The sequence below is a fragment of the Spermophilus citellus genome (assembly GCF_964194105.1).
Source record: "Spermophilus citellus genome assembly, chromosome: 14".
Lineage (NCBI taxonomy): Eukaryota > Metazoa > Chordata > Mammalia > Rodentia > Sciuridae > Spermophilus > Spermophilus citellus.
In genome coordinates this window covers 34,817,169-34,835,155 of record NC_138194.1, presented here as the reverse complement: position 1 = coordinate 34,835,155, position 17,987 = coordinate 34,817,169, and the positions used below count along the sequence as shown (strand labels likewise).

Sequence of the window (17,987 nt, the reverse complement as noted above, 5' to 3'; positions counted from 1 at the left end):
ATTTTGCAATATTTTGGGGGTTTAGCAGCTTTTTTTTAAAAAAAAATCTACATTTTGCTATGGTTTCTTAAATAATTCAGAATCTAATTTTGTATTTTTCATTTAATATTCTTTTTCTTAACAATAAATATCAAAATTGTAAGATTTTGGTCCTTCAAAATTGAGTTCTACCCTGACTGTAAATTTTCAAGTAGAAGAGAATGTAAGGAAAGCAGGTTAAACTTCAGGTTAAAACCCTATCCAGATTTCTATTTCATAGTCAATATTCATTTTATATCTATGAGAATATGAATTTACATTAATTTGAGAAATATGAAGCAATTTTTATGCAAAAACTTCATAAAATAGGAGAGCCTGTCATACACTAATTTCAATAAAATAGTCACCAAATATTAATTAGGGAAATGCTGATAATACATGCTGTAGCAAACTGTAGTTCCTCATTATCTAAAAATAATAATGAGTATGTATACTTTATTTGAGCTATTATGACTGTATCATGAATTTTTATGTGGAAACAATAAAACATAAAAATTAACAAAACTGAAAGCCTCAAAATATAGCACTTAAGTCAATAAAAGTGAATAAGATATGTTGACCTAAATGTATTAGTTATTTAATTAAGTTCTTGGTAAGAAATTTAGAGCACGAATTTGTGAGGATAAATTCCATTTGTTAGAGAAAATCAATCACATGTTGCCCCAGAGCTGAGGAGTAGCTCTTGATTTGGGGTAAAATTTGTGAGTCCACTGCTTTCTGACCAACCTTGTACTGCCCTGTAATCTCATATTTCTTTCTCTGGGTCAAAGATCTCACCTTCCTCATGTCTGGCTTCTGCAGCTCCTTCTTGAAGTAAACATTTGTAAGGTGGTTTGGGATTTTCACGTTGCTGTTATCAATCTTTGTGGAGGTGATGATAACAAATTTCTCGTGTGTTCTACACAGAGGAACTTGATTAAGGGAAAGAGGTCCAGCCACAAGTAGCAAGTCCCTGCAAGACTGCTTCAGGAAAACCACCCTCTTGCCTCTGTGAGCCCACTGAGGATGATCCCAGGAGTGATGCTGGTCCCAGGGGTGATGCTGGCTCAGTTTTCTCACATGCAGACTGAGGGGTTTTTTGCCATGGCTCAATCGCTTCCATGGCACATCTTCAGTAGGATAGCATCTAGGCATTTTTGCAAAGTTTACTCACTGGGTACCACCATTCTTATTTTTTTATTGATTTTTTAAAAATGACAGCAGAATGCATTACAATTCTTATTACACATATATACCACAATTTTTCATATCTCTGTATATAAAGTATGTTGACACCTAATTCATGTCATACATGTACTTTGGATAATGATGTCCATCACATTCCACCATCCTTGCTAATCCCCTGCCCCCTCCCTTACCCTCCCACCCCTATGCCCTATCTAGAATTTATCTATTCTTCCCATGCTCCCCCTCCCTACCCCACAATGAGTCAGTCTTTTTATATAAAACATTTGGCATTTGTTTTTTGGGATTGGCTAACTTCACTTAGCATTATCTTCTCCAACGCCATCCATTTACCTGCAAATGCCATGATTTTTTTCTCTTTTATTGCTGAGTAAAATTCCATCGTGTATATATGCCACATTTTTTTATCCATCCATCCACTAAAGGGCATCTAGTTTGGCTCCACAGTTTAGCTATTGTGAATTGTGCTGCTATAAACATGGGTGTGGCTGTGTCCCTGTAGTATGCTGTTTGTAAGTCCTTTGGGTATAGACCAAGGAGAGGGATAGCTGGGTCACATGGTGGCTCCATTCCCAGATTTCCAAAGAATCTCCGTACTGCTTTCCACATTGGCTGCACCAATTTTCAGTCCCACCAGCAGTGTATGAATGTACCTTTTCCCCCAAATCCTCACCAACACTTGTCTTCATAATAGCTGCCATTCTGACTGGAGTGAGATGATATCTTAGAGTAGTTTTGATTTGCACTTCTCTAATTGCTAGAGATGATGAGCATTTTTTCATATATTTGTTGATTGATTGTATATCCTCTTCGAAGAAGTATCTGTTCAGGTCCTTGGCCCATTTGTTGATTGGGTTATTTGTGTTTCTGTTTGTTTGTTTGTTTTTGGTGCTTAGCTTTTTGAGTTCTTTATATACACTAGAGATTAGTGCTCTATATGATATGTGAGGGGTAAAAATTTGCTCCCAGGATGTAGGCTCTCTGTTCACAGATTGTTTCTTTTGCTGATAAGAAACTTTTTAGTTTGATCAGGTACCACCATTCTTGGTACCACCGGTTGATTTTGTGACAGCAGCAAGAACCTTCTCCTTCTTCTTTTCAACCTTGGATTTAGCAGCTGATTACTTCCTCTTGTACTTGGGCTTTCAGGAATACATAGAGAATCAGGAGTATCTGTCAATTTCTCTAACCAGGAAAGGGTTTTGGTTGCAGTGGGGCTTCCCATTTGGGGTTTCTTAGCCTTAGAGTCACTTCTAACCATGCCAGTAGCATCAGCCTTCCTGGCTCCAGGTTTCTTCTCCTTAGTGTCCAGCTTCTCAGCCTTTTCACCATCTATTTTGCAAGATTGGAAAAAGCAACTATTGTTTTATTAATTAAGCTCCCATAATACTAACACAAACAAATAAATAAGGGAAGAGAGAGAGGAGAAAAAGAAAATCACCTTTCATCAGTACTCTCAGGTGTGGTCATAAGACAGAGTAAAGAGAAAATAAAAAGAATATTTTTAGCACAATTCTCTGGGTCTTTAGATTCAGATAATTAAAAGAATAAAAAAGTTGTACCTCAAAAATATGTAATTAGGGAAAGGTATAAAGACAAAAATTGCAAGTTGTCATAACTGCATGGTGGGATGCCAAGGTAGAGATAAAGTTATTAATACAACACTGATGTGATTCATTAAAACTAAAGAATTGGCAAGGTTTAGCAGAAACCACTCCTAGGTAAAATAGCAATGTCTATAGATTTACTAAAATGGTATCTTGCATTTGGTAGTATGGCCATTTGACAATATTAATTCTGCCTATACAAGGAGGTATTTTCATCTTCAGAAATCTTAATTTCTTTCTCTGGTGTTCTGGTTTTATAGAGGTCTTTCACCTCCTTGGTTAGATTTATTTTTGTTGTTGTTTATTTGTTTAGATTATTATGAATGGAATGTTTTTCCTGATTTCTTTCTCAGTATATTAATTATTAGAGTATAGGAAAGCTATTGATTTTTGTGTGTTGATCTCATATCCAGCTATTTGCTCTATTTGTTTATTAGCTCTAGAAGTCTTCTGATATAGTATTTTGGATCTTCTACATATAGGATCATATCATCAGCAAACAAAAATTTGACTTCTTTTTCTATTTGTATCCCTTTAATTTTCTTCTCTTGCATGCTTTAGCTAGAGTTTTAAGAACTATATTGAATAGGAGTGATAACAATGGATATCCCTTATCTACTTCCTGATTTTTGAGAATATGCTTTGGGGTTTTTCTCTGTTCAGTATGATGCTGGCTTTGGGATTGTTGTATATAGCCTTTATAATGCTGAGGTAAGTTTCTTAGTTCCTTTAGCATTTTTAATATGGAAGAGTACTGGATTTGGTCAAAGGCTTTTTCTGCATCTGTTGAGATGATGGTGTAATTCTTGTCTTTAATTTTATTTAAGTGTTAAGTTACACTTATTGGTTTGCATATATTGAATCAAACTTGCATCCCTACGATGAAATACACTTGTACAATCTTCTTGTGTTTTTAAATGTGGTTTCCTAGTATTTTATTACTTAATATTTTATTATTTAATATTAATTTATAGTTTATTAAAACTAACATTTTATTAAGGATATTGGTCTGTAGTTTTCTTTCTTTGATGTGTCTTTGTCTGGATTTGGTACCAAATCTGGTACTGGCTTCACAGAACAAATTTGACAGTATTCCCTCTCTTTCTGTCTCATGGAATAATCTGAGGATGGACATTAGTCCTTCTTAACTGGTCTGATAGAATCCAGCTGACAATATAGCTGGTCCTGTGCTTTTTATGTTGGAAGACTTTTAATGGCTGCTTCGATCTTATTCATAAATACTAATCTGTTTGTTTTCTATATCCTCTTGGTTCAATTTGGGTAGGTTATATGTGCCTAGAAATATGTCAGTGTCTTCTAGATTTTTCCACTTTATTGTAGTATAAATTTCCAAAACAGTTCCTAATGATCCTCTGTATTTCAGAAATGTCTATGGTAATATCTCCTTTTTCATCTCTAATTTTGTTGACTTAGGTCTTCTCTCCCTTTCTTTTGGCTAGTTTAACAAGGGGTTTATCAGTCTTGTTTATGTCCATGTTATCAAAAGTAATATACAGATCTAATCCAATTCTCTTTAAAATACCAGTGACATACTTCATGGAACTTAAAAAAAAAGAGTCCTAAAATTCATAAAAGACCCCAAATAGCTAAGGCAAGCCTGAGAAAGAAGAGCAATACTAGAGGAATCAAAATTATACTGATATTGAATTATATACAGAGATACAGTAACAAAAGCACTATGGTATTGACATTGAAACATACATGAAGATCAGTGAAATAGAAAAGAAGACACAGAGAAAAACAGAGATATAGTCATCTGATATTCAACATAAGTGCCAAAAACATATGTTCAAGAAAAGATCAATTTTTTAACAAAATAGTGCTGGGAAAATTGGATATCCAGATGAAAGAGAATAAAACTAGATCCTTATCTCTTACCCTGCATAAAAGTAAACTTGAAGCATATCAGAGATCTAGGAATTAGACCAGAACTTTGCAACTTACTAGAAAAAAAAACATAAAGTCAACACTCCAACATACTGGCACAGGCACCAAGTGCCGCAGTCTTGGCTGGGCACAGAATCACGAGCCACTCAAGCAGGAACAAAACTTTATTTTTGAAAAAGCCGCCAATACTCCGTAGGCACCGGCAAGCCAAACCCGGTCCTCCCACGCGCGGGCGTCTGCCGGAACCACGCGTCCCCTGGAACTAGGGGGCCCGGACCTCCCCAGGAATTTCCTCCTACTATCCTTCCCCAACCAATGGGAACTCTCCAGGAGTCCCATAACATGAGTCCGGTAGCAGGCCAAGGTGAACAGCAGGAGCCCAATTTCCATATGAATGTAAATCTTAACATAATCATATCATCTCAGTGGCTAGCTGGCGTCACTTTACAACCAAAGGTGCCATGCATCATAATATTTGCTTGTGGCTCCTAGCAACCAAGTTCCTTAAAAAGACCCCTAAAGCTCAAGAAATAAAACCAAGAATATACCACAGTGAATTCTCCCTTTATGTATGTCCATAAAGCACCAATTTTTTTAAAAAGTAGTAAATAAATAGAAGCTAGTAAAGGAGAGGACTGAGAGAGAGAAGAGAAAGTGAAAGTGATGGGGATTAAAATGGAACAAATTATATTCCATACAAGTATGTCAAAATGAACCCCATTATTATGTGTAACAATAATGTACTAATTAAAATATTTTAAAGTATCTCACCAAATGGACTTCTTAATAACATCTGGCTAATAAATAGAGTCTCTCACAACTTTTGCCAACTTTACACTTAAATATTTACAGAAATATTTGAGAAAACAAAAAACAAAAGTGCTTTCATAGAGAACTAAAATGCTCTCTAATAAGTTGTAAAACCATGCATACAAAAGTATGATTGAAGACTACTTGAATAACACAACTAACAAGATCAACATAAGAATAAAAATCACCTTATGCATCACAAAAGAGAATACATTTTGCTTTAAAGTCTATTATATATTAGAAAATAAAACTCACCAACTAGGAACACAACAAGATAAGTATCAGTAGAAGTATAAAGAAGGAACAAAGAAGCATAACAGGGAAAAATAATGGAATGAAAAACAGAAGAGTAGACATGATCAGGAAAACCAAAAGCTAGTTCTTTCAAAAAGCAAATGAAATACATAAACTTTTGTCAGTTTCAATGACAAAAAAAGAAAAATGGTAAATTAAAATATTAAAATTTAAAATAGAATATAACAACTATCAGTCATCTTTTTTACCATTGTGACCAAAAATTCTTACAAGACCAATTTTAGAGGAGGAAAAGTTTATTTGGTGCTCACAGTTTTTTAAAGTTCTCAGTCCATAGACAGTCAAATCCACTGTTCTGAGCCCAAAGCAAAGCAGAATATCATGGTGGAAGGGGGTGAAGGAGGAAAGCAGCTGATGACATTATCACCAGGAAGCAGAGAGTGAGCTTCACTCCCCAGGGACAAAATATAAACCCCAAGGCATACCCCCATTTGCCCACCTCCTCCAGCTACACCCTAACTGCCAATTTTATCACTCAGGTAATCCCTATCAGGGGATTAATCCACTGATTAGATTATAACTCTCATGATCTAATATTTTTACCTATAAAAGTTCTTGCATTATCTCACACATGAGATTTTAGGGGACACTTTGTACCTAACCATAACCATAACAAATGGAGATATGTAGGAAGATGTTAGAATTATAAGAAAATACTATGTAAAAATTTGTAGAAACAAATCTAAAAATCTTAAGGAGATAATTTTTAGTAAAAAAAAATATATAAAAATTTACTCAAAAATGGTAGAAACCCACACAAATAAGTAAATATTGAGTAAAATGAAAATGCCCTAATAGAAAAGGCATTAAAGCCAATAGATTGGAGATGAGTTCTACAAATTCTTTGAGAAATAGACTAATTTATGATATTCATATCATTTTAGAGCATAAACAAGAAACCTCTCAACCATCCTGCTAATCTAGCCTTTGATTGACACCATAATTAGATAAAAATTGCACATGTACATATACATATATATATGCTCATTCACAACTATAAGTCATTCTCAGTAAGGTTCTCAGTAAGGAACGTAATTATAAACATTCTTATGTGAAATAGGGGAAAATGAAATCAGCAATATAGTTATTGAATATACAACATTTAAAAAGCAAGCTTTACCCCAGAATTGCAAGGATTCATTATTAGGAAGTTTGTTAGTATAATTCACAAGATTAATAAATTACTTGCAAAAAATTATGACCATCTTAAATTACTCTAAAATAAAAGGCCTCCAAATTGGAATGAAGGAAGTTAAATTGTCCCTGTTCACAGATGGTATGATCTTATATAAAGAAAACCCTAAAGATGTTAACTACAAAATTATTATAACTAATAAACAAATTCAGTAAAGATATAGAATATAAAATCAACATACAAAAATCAGTAGCAATTTTGTACATTTATAATGAACCACCTGAAAAAGAAATCAAGAAGATAATTCTATTTAGGAGAGCTACAAACAAAGTAAAATATTAGGAATAAATTTAACGGAGAAGATGAAGTACTGTACACTGAAAACTGTAACACATTGATAAAAGAAATTGAAGAAGACACAAATAAGTGGAATAATATCCCATTTTCACCTGTTGGAAGAATTCACATCATTAAAATATTTATACTGCCCAAAGCAATCTACAGATTCAGTGTAATCCCTATCAAAATTCTATGACATTTTTACAGAAATAGAAAAAGAAATCCATAAATTCATATAGAATCACAAAGGATTCTGAATAATCAAAGCAATCTTAAGGGCTCAGGTTGGGGTTCAGTGGTAGCACACTTTCCTGGCATGTGTGAGGCACTGATTCAATTCTCAGCACCATGTATAAGTAAATAAATTAAGGTCTATCAACAACAAAGACAATATTTTTTGAAAAGAAATTATTTTGGAAACTTATACTCCAATAAAATAGAAGACACTGAAGGCATCCACAAATTTCTTAAGTCATATAATTTGCCCAGATTGAATCAGGAAGATATAGACAATTTAAACAGACCAATATCAAGTGAAGAAATAGAAGATGCCACTAGAAGCTTACCAACCAAGAAAAGCCCAGGACCAGATGGATACACAGCTGAGTTCTGCAAAACCTTTAAAGAAGAACTAATACCAATACTCTACAATTTATTTCAGCAAATAGAGAAAGAGACAGCACTTCCAAACTCATTCTGTGAGGCCAATATCATCCTGATCCCAAAACCAGGCAAAGACACATAAAAAAAAGAAAAGAAAACTGCAGGCCAATATCTCTAATGAACATAGATGAAAAAATTTTCAATAAAATTCTGGCAAATTGAATACAAAACATATCAAAATGGTGGTGCACCATGATCAAGTGGGATTCATCCCAGGGATGCAAGGGTGGTTCAACATATGGAAATCAATAAATGTAATTCATCACTTCAATAGACTTAAATATAATACTCATATTATTATCTCAATATATGCAGAAAAAGCATTTGACAAAATACAGCACCCTTTCACGTTCAAAACACTAGAAAAAAATAGAGACAACAGGAACATATCTCAACATCATAAAGGCTATCTACACTAAGCCCCAGGCCAACATCATTCTAAATGAAGAAAAATTAAAGGCATTCCCTCTAAAAACTGGAACAAGACAAGGATGCCCTCTTTCACCACTTCTATTCAACATAGTTCTTGAAACACTGGCCAGAGCAATTAGACGAAAGAAATTAAAGGAATACAGATAGGAAAAGAAGAACTTAAATTGGCACTATTTGATGATGAAATGATTCTATACCTAGAAGACCCCAAAAAGCTCCACAGAAAACTTCTAGTAAATAAATTCAGCAAAGTAGCAGGATATAAAATCAACACCCATAAATCAAAAGCATTTCTGTATATCAGTGTCAAATCCTATGAGAAGAAAATGAGGAAAACTACCCCATTTACAATAACCTCAAAAAAAAATTTTTTTTGAATGTCAGATAAAGAATTCAGGATTTACATGCTTCAGATGATCTGGAGTCTCAAGGAAGACATTAGACAGCAAAATCAGACAATGAAAGATCACTTCAACAATGAATTACATAAACAAATCCAAGAAGCAAAAGATCAACTATACAGGGAGATAGAGGTTATAAAAAACAAACAGAAATCCTAGAAATGCAGGAAGCAATAAACCAACTTAAAAACTCAAATGAGAATACTACCAGCAGAGTAGAACACTTAGAAGATAGAACATCAGACAATGAAGACAAAGTATTTCAACTTGAAAAGAACATAGACAGCTCAGCAAGACTCTTAAGAAACCATGAGCAGAACATCCAAGAAATATGGGATAACATAAAGAGACCAAACTTAAGAGTCATTGGGATACAGGAAGGTATAGAGGTCCAAACCAAAGGAATCAGCAATCTGTTCAACGAAATAATACGAAAAAACTTCCCAGACTTAAAGAATGAGACAGAATCCCAAATCCTAGAAGCCTACAGGACACCGAACATGCAAAATAATAAGAGATCCACACCTAGACACATTATAATGAAGATGCCCAACATACAGAATAAGGAGAGAATTTTGAAAGCTTCAAGAGAAAGGAAGCAGATTACATTTAGGGGTAAACCAATCAGGATAACAGCTGATCTTTCAACACAGACTCTGAAAGGTAGAAGATCCTGGAACAATATATTTCAAATGCTGAAATAAAATGAGTTCCAACCAAGAACTGTGTATCCAGAGAAATTAAGCTTCAGGATGGAAGATAAAATTAAAACCTTCCATGATAAACAAAAGCTAAAAGAATTTGGAGCTAGAAAACCATTTCTTCAAAACATCCTCGGCAAAACATTACAGGAAGAGGAAATGGAAAATAACAATGAAAACCAACAGAGGGAGGTAGTACAGTAAAGGGAAAAAATAATCAAAGAGGAAAAACAAACCATGTTAAGTAACATAAATAAACAAATATGGCTGGAAGAACAATCCATATCTCAATAATAACCCTAAATGTTAATGGCTTAAACTCACCAATTAAGAGACACAGGCTAGTAGAGTGGATCAAAAAAAAAAAAGATCCAACAATATGCTGCCTACAGGAGACGCATTTGATAGGAAAAGACATACATAGACTGAAGGTGAAAGGTTGGGAAAAATCATATCACTCATATGGCCTTCGGAAACAAGCAGGAGTGTCCATACTCATATCAAATAAAATAGATTTCAAGCCAAAGTTAATCAAAATGGATAAAGAGGGACACTACATACTGCTCAAGGGAACCATACACCAACAAGACATAGCAATCAAAAATATATATGCTCCGAACAATGGTGCAGCTATGTTCATCAAACAAACTCTTCTCAAGTTCAAGAGTCTAATAGACCACCATACAATAATTATGGGAGACTTCAACACACCTCTCTCACCACTGGACAGATCTTCCAAAGAAAAGTTGAATAAAGAAACTATAGAACTCAATAAAACAATTAATAACCTAGACTTAATTGACATATATAGAATATACCACCCAACATCAAGCAGTTACACTTTTTTCTCAGCAGCACATGGATCCTTCTCAAAAATAGATCATATATTATGTCACAGGGCAACTCTTAGACATTATAAAGGAGTAGAGATAATACCATGCATCTTATCTGATCATAATGGAATGAAACAGGAAATCAATGATAAAAGAAGGAAGGAAAAATCATGCATCACTTGGAGAATGAACAATAGGTTATTGAATGATCAAGGGGTTATAGAAGACATCAAGGAGGAAATTAAAAAATTCTTAGAGATAAATGAAAACACAGACACAACATATCGGAATCTATGGGACACAATGAAAGCAGTTCTAAGAGGAAAATTCATTGCATGGAGTTCATTCCTTAAAAAAAGGAAAAACCAACAAATAAATGATCTCAGACTTCATCTCAAAATCCTAGAAAAAGAAGAGCAAAACAACAGCAAAAGAAGTAGAAGGCAAGAAATAATTAAAATCAGAGCTGAAATTAATGAAATCGAAACAAAAGAAACAATGGAAAAAATTGACAAAACTAAAAGTTGGTTCTTTGAAAAAATAAATAAGATCGACAGACCCTTAGCCATACTAATGCAGAGAAGAAGAGAAAGAACCCAAATTACTAGCATACGGTATGAAAAAGGCAATATCACAACAGATACTTCAGAAATACAGAAGATAATTAGAAATTATTTTGAATCCTTATACTCCAATAAAATAGAAGATAGTGAAGGCATCGATAAATTTCTTAAGTCATATGATCTACCCAGATTGAGTCAGAAGGATATAGACAACCTAAACAGACCAATATCAACTGAGGAAATAGAAGAAGCCATCAAAAGACTACCAACTAAGAAAAGCCCAGGACCGGATGGGTGTACAGCAGAGTTTTACAAAACCTTTAAAGAAGAACTAATACCAATACTTTTCAAGGTATTCCAGGAAATAAAAAAGAGGGAGAACTTCCAAATTCATTCTATGAGACTAACATCACCCTGATCCCTAAACCAGACAAAGATACTTCAAAGAAAGAAAACTACAGACCAATATTTCTAATGAATCTAGAGGCAAAAATCCTCAATAAAATTCTGGCGAATCGGATACAAAAACATATCAAAAAAATTGTGCACCATGATCAAGTAGGATTCATCCCTGGGATGCAAGGCTGGTTCAATATACGGAAATCAATAAATGCTATTCACCACATCAATAGACTTAAAGAGAAGAGCCATATGATCATCTCGATAGATGCAGAAAAAGCATTTGACAAAGTACAGCATCCCTTTATGTTCAAAATTCCAGAAAAACTAGGGATAACAGGAACATATCTCAATATTGTAAAAGCTATCTATGCTAAGCCTCAGGCTAGCATCCTTCTGAACGGAGAAAAATTGAAGGCATTCCCTCTAAAATCTGGAATAAGACAGGGATGCCCTCTCTCACCACTTCTGTTCAACATAGTTCTTGAAACACTGGCCAGAGCAATTAGACAGACAAAAGAAATTAAAGGCATAAAAATAGGAAGAGAAGAACTTAAATTATCACTATTTGCAGATGACATGGTTCTATACCTAGCAGACCCAAAAGGGTCTACAAAGAAACTATTAGAGCTAATAAATGAATTCAGCAAAGTGGCAGGATATAAAATCAACACGCATAAATCAAAGGCATTCCTGTATATCAGCAACAAATCCTCTGAAATGGAAATGAGGACAAACACTCCATTCACAATATCCTCAAAAAAAATAAAATACTTGGGAATCAACCTAACAAAAGAGGTGAAAGATTTATACAATGAAAATTACAGAACCCTAAAGAGAGAGATAGAAGAAGATCTCAGAAGATGGAAAAATGTACCCTGTTCATGGATAGGCAGAACTAACATCATCAAAATGGCGATATTACCCAAAGTTCTCTACAGATTTAATGCGATGCCAATCAAAATCCCAACGGCATTTCTTGTAGAAATAGACAAAGCAATCATGAAATTCATATGGAAAAACAAAAGACCCAGAATAGCAAAAGCAATTCTAAACAGGAAGTGTGAATCTGGAGGTATAGTGATACCAGAGGTCAAACTATATTACAAAGCAATAGTAACAAAAACAGCATGGTACTGGTACCAAAACAGGCAGGTGGACCAATGGTACAGAATAGAAGACACAGAGACTAATCCACAAAGTTACAACTATCTTATATTTGATAAAGGGGCTAAAAGCATGCAATGGAGGAAGGATAGCATCTTCAACAAATGGTGCTGGGAAAATTGGAAATCCATATGCAACAAAATGAAATTGAATCCCTTTCTCTCGCCATCCACAAAAATTAACTCAAAATGGATCAGGGAGCTAGATATCAAATTAGAGACACTGCGTCTGATAGAAGAAAAAGTTGGCTCTGATCTACATATTGTGGGGTCGGGCTCCAATTTCCTTAATAGGACACCCATAGCCCAAGAGTTAATAACAAGAATCAACAAATGGGACTTACTTAAACTAAAAAGTTTTTTCTCAGCAAGAGAAACAATAAAAGAGGTAAATAGAGAGCCTACATCCTGGGAACAAATTTTTACCCCCCACACCTCAGATAGAGCCCTAATATCCAGAATGTACAAAGAACTCAAAAAATTAAACAATAAGATAACAAATAACCCAATCAACAAATGGGCCAAGGACCTGAACAGACACTTCTCAGAGGAGGACATACAATCAATCAACAAGTACATGAAAAAATGCTCAACATCGCTAGCAGTCAGAGAAATGCAAATCAAAACCAACCTAAGATACCATCTCACTCCAGTAAGATTGGCAGCCATTATGAAGTCAAACAACAACAAGTGCTGGTGAGGATGTGGGGAAAAGGGTACACTTGTACATTGCTGGTGGGACTGCAAATTGGTGTGGCCAATTTGGAAAGCAGTATGGAGATTTCTTGGAAAGCTGGGAATGGAACCACCATTTGACCCAACTATTTCCCTTCTCGGTCTATTCCCTAAAGACCTAAAAAGAGCAGACTACAGGGACACTGCTACATCGATGTTCATAGCAGCACAATTCACAATAGCAAGACTGTGGAAACAACCTAGATGCCCTTCAATAGATGAATGGATTAAAAAAATGTGCCATTTATACACAATGGAGTATTACTCTGCATTAAAAATGACAAAATCATAGAATTTGCAGGGAAATGGATGGCACTAGAGCAGATTATGCTAAGTGAAGCTAGCCAATCCCTAAAAAACAAATACCAAATGTCTTCTTTGATATAAGGAGAGTAACTAAAAACAGAGTAGGGAGGAAGAGCATGAGAAGAAGATTAACATTAAACAGGGACAAGAAGTGGGAGGGAAAGGGAGAGAGAAGGGAAATTGCATGGAAATGGAAGGAGACCCTCATGGGTATACAAAATTACAGACAAGAGGAAGTGAGGGGAAAGGGAAAAAAACAAGGGGGAGAAATGAAATACAGTAGATGGGGTAGAGAGAGAAGAGGGGAGGGGAAGGGATGGGAGGGGGGATAGTAGAGGATAGGAAAGGCAGCAGAATACAACAGACACTAGTATGGCAATATGTAAATCAGTGGATGTGTAACTGATGTGATTCTGCAATCTGTATATCGGGTAAAAATGGGAGTTCATAACCCACTTGAATCAAAATGTGAAATATGTTATGTCAAGAACTATGTAATGTTTTGAAAAACCAACAATAAAAATTTTTTTAAAAAAAAAGATACTTGGGAATCAGCTTAACAAATGAGGTGAAAGACCTATACAATGAAAACTACAGAACCCAAAAAAAAAGATATCAAAGAAGGCCTTAGAAGATGGAAAGATCTACCTTGTTCTTGGATAGGCAGAATTGATATTATCAAAATGACCATACTACCAAAAGCACTATACAGATTTAATACAATTCTGATCAAAATTCCAATGGCATTCCTCATAGAAATAGAAAAGGTAATCATGAAATTCATCTGGAAAAATAAGAGACCCCGAATAGCTAAAGCAATCCTAAGCAGGAAGAATGAAGGAGGTGGCATCACTATACCAGACCTTAAACTATACTACAGAGTAATACTAATAAAAACAGCACGGTATCAGCACAAAAACAGACTGGTAGACCAATGATACAGATTAGAGGACACAGAGACTAACCCACAAAATTACAATTATCTTATATTAGACAAAGGTGCCAAGAACATGCATTGGAGAAAAGATAGCCTCTTCACAAATGGTGCTGGGAAAACTGGAAATCCATATGCAACAAAATAAAATTAGACCCCTATCTCTCACCATGCACAAAACTCAACTCAAAGTGGATCAAGGACCTAGGAATTAAATTAGAGACTTCTGTGTCTAATAGAAGAAAAAATAGGTCCTAATCTTCATCATGTGGGATTAGGCCCCAACTTCCTTAATAAGACTCCTATAGCACAACAATTAAGACCAAGAATCAATTAACGGGATGGAATCAAACTAAAAACTTTCTTTTTTTTATTGGTTGTTCAAAACATTACAAAGCTCTTGACATATCATATTTCATACATTAGATTCAAGTGGGTTATGAACTCCCATTTTTACCCGATATACAGATTGCAGAATCACATCAGTTACACATCCACAATTTTACATAATGCCATATTAGTAACTGTTGTATTCTGCTACCTTTCCTATCCTCTACTATCCCCCCTCCCCTCCCCTCCCATCTTCTCTCTCTACCCCATCTACTGTAATTCATTTCCCTCCTTATTTATTATCCCATTCCCCTCACAACCTCTTATATGTAATTTTGTATAACAATGAGGGTCTCCCTCCATTTCCATGCAATTTCCCTTTTCTCTCCCTTTCCCTCCCACCTCATGTCTCTGTTTAATGTTAATCTTTTCTTCCTTCTCTTCCTCCCTGCTCTGTTCTTAGTTGCTCTCATTATATCAAAGAAGACATTTGGTATTTGTTTTTTAGGGATTGGCTAGCTTCACTAAGCATAATCTGCTCTAGTGCCATCCATTTCCCTGCAAATTCCATGATTTTGTCATTTTTTAGTGCTGTGTAATACTCCATGGTGTATAAATACCACATTTTTTTATCTATTCATCTATTGAAGGGCATCTGGGTTGGTTCCACAGTCTAGAAATTGTGAATTGTGCTGCTATGAGCATCAATGTGGCAGTATCCCTGTAGTACGCTCTTTTAAGGTCTTCAGGGAATAGTCCAAGAAGGGCAATAGCAGGGTCAAATGGTGGAAGTTTCTTCTCAGCAAAAGAAATAATATGTGAGGTGAACAGAGAGCCTACATCCTGGGAGCAAATTTTTATCCCTCACATATCAGATAGAGCACTAATCTCTAGGGTATATAAAGAACTCAAGAAGCTAAGCACCAAAAAAGACAAAACAAAACAAAACAAATAACCCAATCAACAAATGGGCCAAGGACCTGAACAGACACTTCTCAGAGGAGGATATACAATCAATCAACAAGTACATGAAAAAATGCTCTCCATCCCTAGCAATTAGAGAAATGCAATCAAAACTACTCTAAGATATCATCTCACTCCAGTCATAATGGCAGCTATTATGAAGACAAACAACAATAAGTGTTGGCGAGGGTGTGGGGGAAAAGGTACATTCATACACTGCTGGTGGGACTGCAAATTGGTGCAGCCAATGTGGAAAGCAGTACGGAGATTCTTTGGAAATCTGGGAATGGAGCCACCATGTGACCCAGCTATCTTTCTCCTCAATCTATACCCAAAGTACTTAAAACCAGCATACTACAGGGACACACCCATGTTTATAGCAGCACAATTCACAGTAGCTAAACTGTGGAGCCAAACTAGATGTCCTTTAGTGGATGGATGGATAAAAAAATGTGGCATATATACACGATGGAATTTTACTCAGCATTAAAAGAGAAAAAAATCATGGCATTTGCAGGTAAATGGATGGCGTTGGAGAAGATAATGCTAAGTGAAGTTAGCCAATCCCCCCCAAAAAATGCCAAATGTTTTATATAAAGAGACTGACTCATTGTGGGGTAGGGAGGGGGAGCATGGGAAGAGTAGATGAATCCTAGATAGGGAAGAGGGGTGAGAGGGAAAGGGAGGGGGTAGGGGATTAGCAAGGATGGTGGAATGTGATGGACATCATTATCCAAAGTACATTATGAAGACACGAATTGGGTGGCAGTGTACCTTATATACAACCATAAATGTGAAAAATTGTGCTTATACATGTAATAAGAATTGTAGGGGCTGAGGCTGTGGCTCAGTGGTACAACACTTGCTTGCCTAGCATGTGTGAGGCACTGGGTTCAATTCTCAGCACCACATATAAATAAATAAATAAAATAAAGGTACATACATATAAAAAAATTTTAAAAAGAATTGTAATGTCATTTATTTTTTTAAAAAATCAATTAAAATGCAATATTAATTAAAAAAAACTAGAGGCATCACACTACCTGCTTTCAAAATCTATTATTAAGATGTAATAATCAAATAGCATGGTACTGGCAAAAAAAAAAAAAAGACACATAGACAATGGCACAGATGAGATAGCCCAGAAGTAAATCCAATAATATAAAATGGGGTAAAGACAAACTCTTCAATAAATGGTACTGGAAAAACTGAATGTTTACTTCAGAATAAAACTGGACCCCTATCTCACCACATATACAAAAAATAACTCAAAATGGACAAATTACTTAAAAAGAAAGACTTGAAATCATAAAACTACTAGAAGAAAACATAAGGACAAAGGCTTTCGGCATTGATCTAGACAAACATGTTTTTTGGACCTGACCCCAAAAGTATAGGCAATAAGCAGAAATAGACAAATGGGACTACATCAAACTAAAAGGCTTCTGCACAGGAAAGGAAATAATCATCAGAATGAAAGGCAATCTATAGAATGGGAGAAAATATTCACAAATCATGCATCTGATAAATGGTTAATTCTAAAGTATGAAAGGAATTCACACTATTCAATGGCAAGAAAATAAAAATGAATAAAAAATTGGAAAAAGACCTGGAAATACATTTTTAAAAGAAGATATATGCATGGCCAGGAGGCTTAGAAAAAAAATGCTCAACATCACTAGTCATCAGGGAAATGCAAAATTGAAAGCATGCACCATCACCTACGTAGCTTTTATTAAAAAGATGAAAGATAACAAACGTTGCCAATTATGTAGAGAAAAGGGAAGCCTTTTCTACTTTTTCTTTTTACTATTAGTGGAACTGTAAATTGGTACAATCACATGGAAAAAAAGTATTGAGGTTTCTCAGAAAATTAAAAATATAACTATCACATAACACAGCAATTCCACTACTGGATGTATATATCCAAAATACATAAAATCAGTGTCAAAGAGACATCTGCACTCCTATAATCATTATAGCACTGTTCACAATAGCCAAGAAATAAAACTGGCTTAAATGTCAATCAACAGATGAATGGTTAAAGAAAATGAAGACATATACATTATAGGATATTATTCATCCTTTATAAACAAGGAAATCTTGTCATTTGTGACAATATAAATGAACCTGAAGAACATAATATTAAGTGAAATAAACCAGGCACAGAAAGACAAATACCATACAATGTTACTTATAGGTAGAATATAAAAAAGTCAAACT

The 17,987-nt window shown here is 35.0% G+C and overlaps 1 pseudogene across 1 annotated transcript; it reads right to left on the bottom strand.

Annotated features, from left to right (window-relative positions):
• Nucleotides 1–675: 675 nt before the first annotated feature.
• Nucleotides 676–2,672, bottom strand: LOC308633485 (large ribosomal subunit protein eL6-like; annotated as a pseudogene). The gene is made up of 3 exons: nucleotides 2,666–2,672; nucleotides 2,261–2,556; nucleotides 676–1,191 (listed from the first exon to the last, which is right to left on the bottom strand). The product of its transcript is annotated as a large ribosomal subunit protein eL6-like (transcript).
• Nucleotides 2,673–17,987: the final 15,315 nt, after the last annotated feature.